The sequence below is a fragment of the Mesocricetus auratus genome, unplaced genomic scaffold (genome assembly GCF_017639785.1).
Source record: "Mesocricetus auratus isolate SY011 unplaced genomic scaffold, BCM_Maur_2.0 Super-Scaffold_6730, whole genome shotgun sequence".
In the NCBI taxonomy this organism is placed as follows: domain Eukaryota; kingdom Metazoa; phylum Chordata; class Mammalia; order Rodentia; family Cricetidae; genus Mesocricetus; species Mesocricetus auratus.
This window is the reverse complement of record NW_024429184.1, coordinates 58716219-58731488: the sequence shown is the minus strand read 5'-3', so window position 1 is coordinate 58731488 and position 15270 is coordinate 58716219. Positions and strand designations below refer to the sequence as shown.

Sequence of the window (15270 nt, the reverse complement as noted above, 5' to 3'; positions counted from 1 at the left end):
TATACTCCACACATATACTATATACCACACACCACATATGCATGTCAACATGTCTCCTGCTACATATACCTGCACTGTACATACTATACACATCCAACCCACATATTTCACATACTATATACACATACTGTGCACATTCTAACATAGGCACACACACACAAACACACTCACTCTTCAATCTACACATACACATTCAAACATTCCCTGTGAGCCTCACCACAGCACTGTTTTCTCCAGAACCTGATGGTTTTCTGTTTCCATCTCTGCTAATCCATGGAGACCCATCAATGCAATGCTAACCTCCAATGAATAGGTCACTTGTCTCTGAATTTTCTGCTCTCTCTCTCTCTCTCTCTCTCTCTCTCTCTCTCTCTCTCTCTCTGTCTGTCTCTCTCTGTGTGTGTCTTTTTCAGGTAACTTTCTTAGTATATCTGTGTAGAATGTTTTTTTTCTGTCTGATTCCTGCTCATGTCACAGATAAAGCTCTTGAGAGCATTAATCTCAAGGGGGTAATTGAAAGACTCTTCTACAGGCAAAAGAATATGTTCCTAAAAACCAAACTTCTACTCTTGAAGACAGAAGTTGAGATGTTCTAATGAGGCAGCTTAGAGAGGTTTGAAATTCACAATTCAAACCCTGTGATGAATAGAAAAAATAAAATAAAAATGCTCCACCTCCAAGGCTGTCACTCCATTACCCTTCATAGCACTAGATTCCCCTTTTCTTCTCCACATTAACAGCTAAGGATGTTATCACTTACACTGAGGTCACACCGCGGGTAATGCTGAGCTTGGTGATGCTAATGAAAAGGTACAGTGGTGACAAGAGTTAATTGCATAGTTACCACACAATTACTGATGTATGTTCTACTAATGCTACCAGAGAATGGAAGAGAGCTAGAGAGAGTCAGCATTCTGTGCATCGTATATGGCAAGGGATGACAGTATAATGACTATAATAATATAATATGAACAATTCTAGGTAGTGTGTGACATTTCCATGAATAGGATTTGTACCATAAAGACGAATAAGAAAACAAAAGCTTTCTCAACTAAACAACCCTAGCACCTGCTTGAAAACGGACCTTATGACATCCAGCAGGTCTCTACTTTTAAACTTACTTTATATATTTACATTTCAAAACCCTAGACAGTACACTATTTTATTACTTTATTCTATTTTAGTTTGTAATATATAATTCAGGCTAAACTTGCTGTGTAACCAAGGCTGATCCTAAATTCCTAATCTTCCTTCCTCTACCCTCCGCCCTCCAAGTGCTGTCTTTACAGACATCCATAATTGTGCTCCATGTTGGCAGACAGATATTTTTAGCAAACTCAATTTAGCATTATAAAGTAAAAATAGTTATATTACATCTAAGCATAACGATTCTTGGATTGGCTCTCTTTGACAAGTGTTGTTCAAATGGCCAATTCTGCATAGGCTCGACCCAGCCACCACTGAGACGATCAGGACTTATCCCAATTGATACAGCATCATTGTTTTGCATTCCCAGATAACAGTTGAGTTTCTAATCTTTTCTGTGGCTTCTCGACCTCAGGAATACTGTGTATGATCAAAGACTCCCAAAGGGAATAGAAAAATCCAAATATGTGTGGAGAAATAACTGACTGTCTATTTGTCTATGAACAAAACACTGGAAGAGAAGGGGGCGGACTGCATACACAGCTCACTGCGAGAACTCTCACAACTTATGTACCAGGCACTAGGTGTCCTTCCCCAGTTACAGAAAAAGAAAAATAAGTTTTGGTAGAAGAAGATTTTTGGAAAAATTGATTCTAAATTACTTGTGAAAATAGAGGAAGGTATTTAGGTGGTTAGTAACCAAAGCTTCTGTAGTACACTTTGGAGAAAGATTTAAGTTTGCAAAAAAAAATTAAGGGATCAATTGACAATTTTTTTTCTTAAGTGTGCATGAAAATTGCAGGAAGAGTAACACAGCTCTTAGGTGATGCTAGCTGTTGTGAGATTGTTGGAGGAAATAAGTAACACAGACAAAAGAATGTTAAGAAGGTTAAACATCAACTCCAGTTGGGCTTAATGTTAGGATTGAATATGTCTTTGCTGGATTTATCAATGAGGAGCCGCTCAGGCCTGTTGGGAGGAGAGCAGCCTCTGTGGAGTAGAGCCAGCTGAATCTGGATTACTGAGGTGGAGAAGTGAGTGGAAGATGCTGATAAAAAGGAGGCAGTACAGAGCCTTGCCTTGTGAGCCCTGGCTGTAAAGGATAAAACAAGGTAACACCAAGGGGGGGGGGCGTCCACGCAACAGAAACAGCAAATTTTAGTTTTGCTTTTTAAACACCTTTTGGATTGTTGGTAAGACTTGAACTTATTTATAGCCCACAGTGAAGATGCTATTGAAGAGAGAGCATTTGAAGATACAAGAAAAAGAAATAATTGATAGAACAAGGCCAAGCCTGGCAGGAAGAGACAGGATCAAGACCACAGGTGGAGGGATTAACCTTAAACAGACATTGACTCTCCTCTCCCTGTGAAAGCATCAGTATTTTTTCCTGCAAAAGGGCAGGTACACTTAGATCTACATGGATACACAGGAGAGATACAAAGGGTCTGAGGGCTCTAGTCTTTGCTTTTATCTGCTGTCTGATCTTGATTGGAAGGTGGCAGGACATCAGGAAGACAGAAATGGTGGATTCACCCAGGAATATCATCCTTGGCAGAAATTCTAACCTACCTGCTCGAAGTTTTAGAAGGCAGCCTCTACTCTTAAATTGATTCCTACAAAATACAGTGCTTCCTAGAAGCCAATGTTTCTACTATGTGTGTGTGTTGAAACAAACCAAACCAAGTCAAACCAACCAAATAACCAAACAAAAATACCTGTTGTCATTGACTGATCCCTCACCTATCCAAACTGGGGGTGGGAGGGTGAGGTTGGGGACTGACTCCCAAGGCACAAAAAATAAAATCAAATTTATTAAGTATTAACTATAGTAATTAAAGATTTTTTCAATGTCTAACTTTACTTATACTTATAAAGTAACTGTTTTTTGAATGGGGATGTATATCTTGCATATAGAATAGAAAACTGTTGGGAACATAAATGCATTTTGAAAATGAGGCATGAAATTAGAAGACTCAACAAAGGAAAGCAATTGAGATGAATTCTAGAGTATATCTTTGTCATGTCAGAATTTTCAACATCTGTCCTATAATAAATAAATTCATTAATTGTAATGGAGGCAAAAGTTGGCACAGATTATAAGATCAATCCATGATAAAAGGTTACATTATATTTGTCAAAAATAGTACTGAACACTCAGGCTGGCTGAATATGTCACTGCTTTATGCAATATGTTTGATTAGTATGGGATTTTTCAAAGACGAGGGATTACCTTTCTTTTCAGTTGGGTGTCTAAGATTTTGCACACTGTGTGCCTTGAAGCAAATGTTTCTGTTGGAAGCACCATGTCTCTGTCTTCACATGAATCACAATAATGTCTTTTTGTTTCTTTTCTCTGTGGGAGGCAGAATGCATAGGAGATTTTAGCAGACCTTGATCTCAAGCTCAGCAGCTCCGGGTTTCCCAGCTTTAGCTCTCAGCATCTCCACCTATAAAATGGTGTTAATGGTGCAAATTTTCTAGGGATGTTGTAAATACTCAATGTGCTAGCTAATTAAAATCCCATGAGCAAATCTTTGCAAGTGGCAGTGATAATGGGAGTTGAGGGAGGTGAGCCAGCTTTAAATATGGCATAATTCTCAAAGAGCTGTTGAATTCTACAAACCTTCCTTCACGTGCTATTACTTTATGATGTGAACTTTAAAAAAATCAAGTTGTCATAGCAAATAGGTTTAAACCGGCTTTTAATTATAAGGTCAGATTTTGGAGGAAAATAATACTTATAGCAGGGTATCAGAAATCATTGAGCTTGGTGGCTCATACTTGTTATCCCAGCACCTGACAGGTTGGAATAGGATTGCCACGCTCCAGACAAGTCTTGGCTATATGGAAAATTCAAGGTCAGCCTTGCAAATCAGGTTAAACTTTGTCTCTAACAGCAAATAAGCTAGTGTGTTGCTGGGATTATCTATATTATTGTGTATATATTAATTACATAATACATATAATTTCACACATTTATAATAAATATATAATAATTATATACTAATATAATACTATTATCACAGTATTACAGAGACTGAGAGAGTTGAACTTCCATGAGTTCCAGCCCAACCTGGGCCACAGGTACCAGGACCCTTTCCAGACAAATAAAAACAGAAAGAAAGAAAAAACAATTCTCTCTCAAAAATAGGTGGTGGTGGTGGTGGTGATGAGTGAGTCTGGTGTGCTGAAATTGAAGTTCAAACAGAACGACCCAATCAACTTTCTTTGAAAAGTTCCATAGCAACAGGATAGAAACTGAATTTAATTCAAAAGTAGTTAAACAGAACAAAATCTACATGATGAAGACATGTGGAGGAAAAAGTAGTGAAATTGCAAATGAGTTATCTGAGCAAGAATGAAACATTAATGGTTTCTACACACAGAAGGAACTGAGGGAAAATTGGTGATTACAGTATAAAGCCCCTCATATCCTTATTTATTTCCTTTGTTTTAGCTTTAATTTTTGTTGTTGTTGTTGTGCTTTTTATTTTATTTCTTAGACTTGATTCCTAAAGAAAGAAAAGACTTGGTTGAGCGGGCATTTTCTCTTGTGCCCACTAGATGGCAGGTATAGGATTTGGAATGCCTTACTGAAGTTTCCTGTGTCTTCATTCACGTCTGCATTACCTCTAAATGAGAAAACCCACTAGGATGAAAGGAGTGAAATTTAGAAGCAATTCTCTCTCCTTTCCTCTCAGCCTACCCCCACCTAGTTATTTATTTGTCTTTTAAAGAAAATGCAAAGGAAAGAAAGACCAGTAAAACTGGGAAAAGCATGTAAGGTTTCAAATAAGGTATTTAAGTTCTATATAGAATTACAGTGTAAAAAGAGGAGCAGCTGTGAGTATTCAGTTCCTTTAGAAAAACTGTGAAACTACAATCTAGCAACAGTCACATGTCACCGTGAGAAACGTTCTAGGTGTTTCTTTTCTTGTTCCTTCCTTCCTTCCTTTCTTCTTTTTCCTCTGAACGTATACAGTCCAAAATAGTGTGTTGCCTCAGTGTGATCTCAGTGCCTTAATTTTCTCACAGTTCAATGTGAAGGAACTGGGTTTTGTTTTGAAGGGTGTGTTCCTTTCCAATAAGGGGCCGAGGCTCTGGAAATGTAAAGGGCCGATCTTTGTTACAGAGGGGCTCATTGCAGAGAAGGGTGTGTTCTGCAAAGGCAAACAGGTCTCACAGATAGTTGCCAAGGGCACGGAACACATCTTTGCATTACACCTTGAACTAGCTTGCTCATATCACCTCTTTTATTGCATGCACCATAAATGACTGTAAAAGTTTGCAAATCTTGCAGAGCCCTTGGCAATCAATACTTCAACAGGAAATTTACAAAGAGGCTGGGGGGAGGAGTCCAGCCTAGTAATTTGCTTTTTTGGCACAAGAACTGTGTGCTGACATTGAGAATTATTAAGTGTTCGATTTTCACAGTGTCTCTGTCAGATGCATAACATAGTCAGAGTGGTTTCAATTTAGATGCTCAATTTGAAATCTTGGCTTTGCATTTTTATGAACAGGTAGGAGAACTTTGGAAACAGGCTGGTGGTCTTCCTTACATAAACTGGTCCTCCAGAGCTGTGACTTGATTGCCAACGATAAAGTAATTTTAATCTGAGTCAGACTGGAGCCAAACTGGATGGCAGGTTGGTCCCTAATGTGATGCCTATAGCTTTAATGTTTTTAAGCCTCTGATCCATCCTGCCACCCCAAAGACCGGAAAAATAACCTGATTCTTTTTATATTGGATAGCGTGACCGAGTCAGTGTTCTGAGACTGAATCTGCCTGGTGGACTGATTTTCTTTTCCTATTTTGCCTCTCTCCCTTTTTCATTGTTTCCTTCTTCTTCTCTTGTTGTATCACTAAGTTTAAACCGTGGAAAGATGGGAGCAGGTGGAAAGCTCCAGCAGATAAAAAGCAGGTGAGGACACACTAGATGAAGACGAGATGCTCCTTGCTACTGCCCCAGACCCAAGGACTGACCTCTTTGTAGGTCGCAGCAGCGAAATGGGCTGGCCCCAAGCTATCAGGCTGTGGGCTAGCCTTAGGCTGTACTATGCGGCTAAAGGATTGGGGATCCCCTAGTAGTTGGCTGGGATCACCTGAGAAAACATCCTGTTCTTCAGACTGTCCAGGAGCCACATTTATCCTCATCCTTACCCTGCAGCCTGGCCTTCTCTTCCTCCCAAACCCAGTGACCTAAGACCTGGCCTCTCCTTGAGATGCATAAAACATACGTAGGTCCCCAGGGAGTATTAGAAGTTCCAGCGGATGCTGTTTTATCCAGTGCTTTGCTGCAGGGTCAAGCACAACCTCCTCAGTTGAGCGTCCTCACAAACACAGCACAGCTCAGGACTAATTTCAACAGAGGTCTTTTGCAGGCAAGTGACTTTGAAGATATTCCTAGGCTTTGTCCAAATCTAGAGAGGAGTGTGTGTGTGTGTGTGTGTAGAAATGTTTGAGCGTCATACTTTCTATGTATTTCCTCCTGCTGCAGGTGAATGTCAGCAAGCTTGGGCTGTCATTCCCTTCCCCTGAGTCCCTGTGTGTGGTGTTGACCTACTGAGGCCTGGGTATCACAGAAAGTGCTTAGAGGATCTTTTTTATTTTTTAATCTAGCCGGCAAAGGTGGTGGTGGTATCAGCTGGCCTCAGTCAGAAGCCTACTTCTGCCCATCACGTGGTACGAAGGGTTTAAATTCTCAGCAGGTGGGGCGGGATTGCCCAAGCAGCCATGGTTCTCATGGTTCAGCTGTGGGTGCGCAAAAGGAGACCGACTTCCTCTCTGCTGCACCCTCACGTCCATCCACAAGTCACCAACTCTCCTGACAAGGCTACTATTTGTAAAAAGCTGCATTAGAAACTCGAATTTTTAGATAATCTGCGTGGCATTGGGAAGAAGACTGCTATAAACAAGGAAGAATACGTTCAGACTGCAGGAGAAACCTTTAGTGAGAAAGCGGAGTGAGGCGGGCTTTGAAGCCCCATTTTGAGCGTTCAGTGTTAGGTTAAAGGGCAGATAGGGCATGAACACGCGTGTGTAATTTTCCTCCTGCCAACCGCTAGCGAAACGAAGCTTCAAGTGTCTTCCAGGAACCTTTCCCTGAAACATTCTCGCGATCTCTTCCTGCTCTTTGTGGGCCCACGCTCCACCCCTGCCGAGCATCAGGGAACAGCTCCGCATAACGGGAGATTTGTGACCTTCAGCAACTAAAACCCATGCCATGGAGAATCATAATAAATTAGGTTCCGTAACGATATACATGATGATCTCAGGTTTCGTCCTTTGGTTTACCTGGTAAAACTGCCAAACTCCGGAGCCCAGGAGACCTCTTCACTGTCTTTTTACCTGTTAATAGATTGCGTTCATATAGTCTCCCAGACGTCGACCCTGCTCAGTGTGTTTTCCACTGAACGAAATACAATACTTCTCTTCCATGGTATCTAAGACTTCACACACTTTTGAGTGCTTGGCTTAACTGTGTCTATCTTCGCTGGTCAAAAAGCTGTTGATTAAATTCTCTGGCCAAAGTGCTACAAATTGTCAGCATACTTTTGAACAGAACAGATCCCATGATTATTTCCTGGTAGATCGGAGAGTTTACCAGGCAGCCAGCAGGCATTGATCAGGCAAAACCAATCCTATTGATATTGTGGATCCACAGTGAAATAAAGGAGTCTTTTCAAGTCAAATAGATTTTCTTGCTGGGCACAAGAGTGTCAGGTCTCAGCCTTTGTGATCTGAGAGGGAAGGAGTTCATCCCCAAACTTTCAGGGTTTTATGCTAATTATATATTTACATTTTAGTATATTATAGACAATCCTCACGGTCCAAATGTCTGAAAACGTTTTTTTTTTTCTTTCTTCCTTAAACAACGGCCACAGGAAAGCTGTAAACAACACACCTGTGGGCGATTTGCATAATCAATGTAACCCATTAATTCTAACTCTTCCTCTCTGTTTGACCCTGGCTGGAGGGAAGCCTCCTGCTTTCCTCACACTGTTGGCAAGGTCTCATGGGAAATGAGCACCCAAAGAATTTGTTTTGCTCTGCAAATTCCGTGTAAAGAAAATTGTATGTGATCTGTCTGCTTTGTTCGGATTTCTACAAAGGCTAACTCCTTGTTTTTAAAAGTGTCTTTCAGCAAGATATTCAGAAGGAGGAAACTGAGAAAGTTTAGTAAATCCTATCTAAAAGAAAGAGAAGAAAAACACTCCCAGTTCTTTGAACTCTCTGGCATAATTACAATACTAAAATAACAGCCATCCCCCTCGTTAGAAAAGAAAATCCTGTGGATTAAGGAGCTGTTTATCTCATGAGTATAATTACTTGTTGGACCCAAACCCTTTCATTCCTGCGACCATGATGTTAAACTGATAAGATTAAAAAAGAAAATCACAGATCTGTCTGTTCCTGTCACAAACTCCTGGCCAAGATGATCAGCTGTAGCACGGATTTGTCAGGTATCATTTCATAAGGAGAAGGTTCTGGAAGGCGCAGTGAGTAGGGAAGGGAGAGAGAAGTTTTCCATCTGATACATATGTAAAAAGTGTTTATTGATTAGATCTGAAAGAGAAATGCATTCTCCCGTCTCTGCTTAGAACTCTAGCAGAACAGAGCACCCAGGAGGCGTTCCCAATCACAGGCCCAAGGTGCAATTTAAAGAAGTTGGCCTTACGGTCCCCTAGTGGTATCACTGCAGTCTTGCCCCCAGGAACCCATTTAATTCCTTATAATGATACTTCCGCCCTTTTCTGGACCTCTTGAGCACTGAATTAGACTCGCATCCTCGGAACACAGGCTTCTCCTTGCCACTTGCTCTAAAGCACTTTCTGGCCCGAGTAAATGTCAGGGAGATGGAGAGCGATCAGCTCCAGCTGAAGGCGTCAAGTCACGCGGGTCCTTGACCTGCTGGATCTCAGAATGCGGCTGTGGCAGTCACTGAGGGATGTCTGCGAAGGCCCCGACGGCCACGGTGGTGGTCGCTGGCCCGCGAGCCCCAGGGCTTGGGAACCGGGAAATGATCTCGCCCGGGAGGAGGCTGCCTCGCTGCTTTCAGTTTTCATTGAGGCTCTCTGGTTACTGTTTAACATCCCCACCCACGTTTCAGTTTGTTTAGTAAATCGATCTCACTGCGAGAGTCAGGCCCCGGCCCTGTCGCCATTGAGCAAAGCTAATATTCTTCCGGCATATGGTCCCCCAAAATCTTTGCTAAAGATCCAGGAAAACAAACAAACAAAACAACAAAATCCCCGGGCCACCTCTCCCGGAGCCCCACCCCACCTCCCGGCTTGCTGCAAACTTCCTGGCCCCCGGACGGTGCACCGCGGGACACCGCGGTCAGGGCGGGCGGGGACCTGCTGCTGGGATGCGGCTCCAGCCGCGCAGCTGAGTGCGACGCGGGAGCTCCGGAGCCGCTGGCGTGGGTGAGTCGCTACGCCCGCGCCTGGTGTCCGGGAATGACCCACTCCATGCCCGGCCCCTGTCTGGCACCGGGAGTCTCAGTTTCCCGGAGAAAGCAGTTGAGAGGCTAAGCACCCTGACCCCTTAGGCCTGATACTACAGAAAGCAGACCACCCCAGGCCTCCTACAGCCCAGGTGGGCTGAAGAAAGGCTGGAGGCTGCTGTAGCTTGAGTGTTCAACCCCTTCCTCCTCGGAGAAGGAAAATAGAAGCTGCATTTGTTTGGGTGTTGAGAAAGCTTTGGTGACTGTTTCTGGTCACATGATTCCAAGACCTGTTGGTGGTGTTGGGGGAGTTCCCTGGAGGTCTGGGGGGCTCTGGGTCCAAGCTAGAACACGTGACTGAGTATTGAATGACAATAGAGGTGTGAGGTTGAGGCTTGGTGCAGAAGCATCACCTGGTCCCATGACCTTTGCTCAAATTTGCTTCCATATATTCTTTGGTACCTTTAGGAACTAGGCACCTTCTGATGATGCTGCTGAGAACCATTGGGCAAGTTAGTAGACATGTCAATTTCTTTGGGAAGATTTGTCCTAGTGGATGTCGAGTTAAACCGCATTTGGATTAAGTGACAGTCATTCAGTGTCTAATGGGAATAAATCAGTATGTGATAAGATCTTAGAAGGACTATGATGAGCCCTATCAGAGGGAATGTGTTTAATTCACATACTCCTCTGAAATATGCAAAACAGTCCTGGTTTTCATCTGAAGATAAGGGTTGGAGAATACAAGTACAGGAGCTCAAGATTTTGTGGGATAGTCTGCAATGAAAACCTCAGTGATGGCAGCATTTCCTGGTTTGGCTTTAGTTTCTTCACCCAGCTTGACAGCTTATTTTACACGAGATTTGTTTCTTGTTTTCTTTTTACAAGCATGTACTATTCCTCCATCTTGGCTATCACTATTTGTTCAATAATTGTCTCCCTGCTCCTACCCTCATCAGCCTCCCTTTGTTCTCACACTTCTGACTCAAGTCACCTGATATCCTGAGTCTGAAGACCTTGACCAAGTCAATGTTGAATTCCCTTGGTTGCACTGGCATAGGGGTTGCTGATAAACTTGCCATTGACAGTTTTTCCAAGCATGGTGGAAACTTATAGCAATTTGCATTCTTCTTGCTGGTCCCCTTCCTCTACAAATTTTGGGACATTCTCAGCCAGCCCTAGGAAGGTTCAACCTCTAACCAAAATGTCACTAAAAAGATTTCAAGAGATGATTTGCTCTGAGATTGTGGCTATAAGCTTATGGAATAACACAAATTAATTTTACAGATTGTTATTTTTTTAAAAAAACATACTCAGCATGCAAATAATAACTGTATTCATCATCTTCCATTAAAACTTCAAAACTGATAGATTTTCAACAAGAGAGTGGCAGCATCTTAAACACTGGCCTACATATAGTGTTGCAAACTCAGTAAGCATATTTCCATTAGAGTGTTTCATTACTCTGAGATTCTTTGTTATTTCCATAAATTCCAGAAGTAAAACAATGTGCAGTTTATAGTTAAATATACATAGAATTTCTGTCCTTTTGTGTATGGAGCCTTTGTTGACATTGGGTTTGTGTCTCAGTCATCTTCATCTGTACAGCCCATGAATGGGTACCTTCTCTAAACTAACTATGCCTAAGGCACTGGATACCATTTTTTAAAATCTAATTGAAAATTGCTTATCAGTTTGGAGATTACCAAGTGAAGACTATATAAACCATACCTGGGTGAGTAAGTTCAGGAGTTTGAAAATATTGTTTTACAGGGGAAAATAAATTAACAAAGTTTTAGAATGTTGTCATAGGACTGTCATAGGATATATCTGTAATGTAGTGGTAGAGCACTCACTTGCCTACCATGCCCTGTCTTGGCAGCATCATCATTGTATTTTGAGCTCATGAAAGATGCTTCTGTGTTTACTACTATTTACCCAGGGATGGCTGCAGATACATGTTCCTGGTATGTGAGAATTTCTGTATCCCAGGTGCCATTCATCGATGACCTGGAAGTAGTTGTGATCTGTGTAGCAACTAATTACTATGCTTGCCATGTTCCTAAAAGAAGATTTTCATCCTAGGATCAAAGTACCACTTTTGTTTACTTTGCCATCTTCAACTTTTTTTTTCATTTTTCTTTGTTTGTTTATTTATTTTGAGATTGGCCTTGAGATTGTTTTGTATACATGGATGAATTTGAACTTAATATCTTTCTGCTTCTATCTCTCCCATTCTGGGATTACAGGTTTGTACCATCATACCCGATGTAGGTGATGATGGAGATAAAACTCAGGGCTTTGTGCATGCTAGGCAAGCACTTTATACAGTGAGTCATATTCTCAGCTCTCTTTGCTTTTACACACAGGGTAGAGATTTTCCTGTGCTGGTATTGCAGCCACAATGTCCTGCTAGATTCTTTAAAATTCTGTAAACAATTATCAAAAGATGGGAGCCTCCAAATCTGGCATGCCAGAATGTCTTTGATAATCCTACCCCAGGAGATAGTGACAAAAAAAGCTAAGCCCTCAGCTGACTGCTTCAAAACTATGGAATGACCTCCCTGGTAACCTAGGCAGAGCATGTATGTTGGGGTTATTGTTACCTTTTATATAAATTGTACCACTATGTCTATTTGAATTCAAATAAATAAATATGGGACTGAGAAGATAGTTCTATTGGTAAAGTACTTGCCACACAAGCATGAGGATGTGGGTTTGCTCCTTAGAACCCATGTTGAAAAAACATGAATGGTGATGCAGACTCTTGGAATCTCAACACAGTACGCAGAGAAAAATGGATACCTGGCATTTATATGCCAGTCAGTCAGCCATAATCTCTGAGCCCTGGGCTGAAGAAAGACCCTGTCTCAAAAACACAAGGTAGATGGTGCCTGAGAAACAACAGCAGTGTTTGCCCCTGACTTCCGTTCACACACAGGTGGATATATATAACAACTCCATATTTAAAAAGAAGCTACCCCTTGTGGGGAGCAACAGTTGGCTATACTTTAATGCATACCTGCAAATACAAATACTTCTCTCATTGTAGGGAATTACCTTTTTTTTGTCAACCCTGCCATTCATGCACAGGTATGTGTGCTTTACACATATGACTTAACTCTCATAGCTGCAGCAGTTAAGGAAGCAAATACACACACACACACACACACTCATTTTAGCTAATACTGAGTTCTTAACATATAGGTGATATTGTTCTAAACAATTTTCATGTGTTTCTTTTTTAGATCTTTATATTAATTCTACATAATAAGTATTAATATTCTATTTTACTAACAATACACATGAAGTAAAAAAGCAATAAGTAGAGTTTGACGTTCACAGGGGTCAAAGCTGGGTATTCAGGTGCTACCATGTGGCTCTGGGGACAAAAATGCAGCCAAGGATGTCCCTTTTAGACCTTCAGTTGTTCAAGCCACAGCTGTCCTTAAATGGGGAAATGAGAGCTGAAACCTTCCTACCACAGGCAAAAACAGGTTCCCTTGCTCTGAGAGGTCTGGAAAGGTTCTCCTAGGTCATGAAGTATGTGAACTAGCAACAATCATGTCTGATGAGCAAAGGCCCATGCTGACATATTTTGGTACTGATACAAGTAACTAACATGTTCTTATCCATTCTCTTCAACTACACCATGATGAGGAGCTCTGCCATACTTCCCAGCTTGTATTTTAAGATACTGTGGTGAACTGTGTTCCCTACATGGTAGCACAGAGTGAGTGCCACATTTTTCTGATGATCTTTCATTACATCATGGTAATTTCTGTAAAATTCATACGTAGTTCAAAATGTATTACAAATTTAAGGGATTCTGTACTCTGATATTAAGCCTCTCCGCCGATGCAGTCAATCAAACCAAGATGAAGTATGAATTAAAAGTCTAGGTTTAATGAAGAAAATGCGCCCTGATGTAGGAGACAGGAGAAGAGGCCTTTTCAATACCCTGTAGACATGATCTTGAGCATTTATGGGAGAGGAGCCACCATGGTAGGGCTTTCTGAGACTGGGCAGGGTTTGGAGCAAGTCCTTCCTCCAAGATGGAGCTCTATCCATTCACAAATGCATTCAAAATGTAGTACAAAATGGTTTGTAATACCTTTTTGTTTTGTTTTTTCAGACAGGGTTTCTCTGAGTAACCCTGGCTGTCCTGGAACTTGCTCTGTAAACCAGGGTGGCCTTGGACTCAGAGATCCCCCCCCCCACTTCTTCCTCCCAAGTGCTGGGATTAAAGGCATGTGCCACTGCTTTGATTTGTAATGCTTTTTAAAAATTGTTATTTTTTTATTTTTCAGTTACATATATTCATGTGGCTGCGGTTGGGGTGAGTGGGTATGTGGAACCTAGGAAAGGGTGTCCGACTTCCTGGAGCTCTAGTTACAGCTTGTGAGCGCTCTAGTATTGGTAGTGGGAGAGCAAACGCTGCCTTGGTCTTTTACAAGAGCTGTGTGCTCTTTTAACTGCTCAGCTTTCTCCAGCCCTGATTTATATTAAATCATTAAATGTTAGATACTTTTATTTTCTCTTACTTCAGAGATTGTTACATGTACACAAGTAAGCAAAAGGCATGACTTTAACAATCTTTGGACCCCTAGAAACCTGGCCAAGCCCATTGACCAGCCCTGGATCTCTAGGGATGCCTGCATAGACTGTCCCTAACTTCACAGAGACTTTAGTTTTCAAGTGTGAAAGACATTTACCCCAGCATAGATCATTAGCTTGGAACACGTGTTTGGACTTTGGCAGGACCTGTGTGCAAATGTCAGCTGTATAGATGGCAAGTCCCTTCATGTATGTGTGCATCAGTTTAAAGAGCTGTGATCGGAACCATATTCTCTTACTCCCAAATCATGTGTGGATTCTTACATTCTTTATATTAGACACTTTATTTGTTGAGGAGCCATACTTCTCTATGACAGCAAAAAGGTTGGCACAAATCTAAGAAGTGTATCTCCACTTGCTCTTATGTGGCTGAGATCATCTGAACCTGGTTATTTCATTTTTGAAAACATTTGGCAACTTCTGTGATTACATACTAAACTCTACTTCATAGATTTTCTTCTTTTCTTCTGAAATTTATGGAATCTGTAATTTAAAAATATTATAATTCCTGGGCTGGAGAGATGGCTCAGTGGTTAAGAGCTCTGTCTGCTCTTCCAGAGGACCTGGGTTCAATTCCCAGACCCAAATGGCAGCTCACACCTGGCTGTAACTCCAGCTCCAGGGGATTCAGGACTCTCACAGAGACATATATTCAGGCAACACACCAAAGCGCATAAAATTAAAATGAATAAGTCATAAAAATGTAAAGAAATACTATACTTCCTTATTTTAGCTATCATGGTTACGGCTTGCAAATGAAGCTGATTCGTATTAATTTTAAAAATAAATTTTAGGGATATTACCAAGTGCATAGAAGGCAAATAGGAAGAATAGGTGCCTAAAAGGTAAACCGAATTCGGTATCCACCCTCACACATAAATAATCTACTGGGAAGACAAACACATACAGTAGTCAGGATGGACTACAGGGTGTAATTGCCATAATGCTACGGAAAAACGGAAGCACAGATGAATTCAGCTTGAATCACCCAGAGAGATTTCACGGAAGAATTAATTCTGTTCTGATCAGAAATCTATTGGGGAGAATCAGAAAGGTG

At 41.4% G+C, this 15270-nt stretch overlaps 1 protein-coding gene across 1 annotated transcript in view; it reads left to right on the top strand.

Moving 5' to 3' along the window:
• Positions 1-9298: 9298 nt before the first annotated feature.
• Positions 9299-15270, top strand: part of Hnf4g (hepatocyte nuclear factor 4 gamma) — a 139763-nt gene continuing 133791 nt past the window's right edge. The window contains exon 1 of the mRNA XM_040741404.1: positions 9299-9576. The gene's annotated coding sequence lies outside the window, so the exon portion shown is untranslated. The remainder of the gene's footprint in view (positions 9577-15270) is intronic.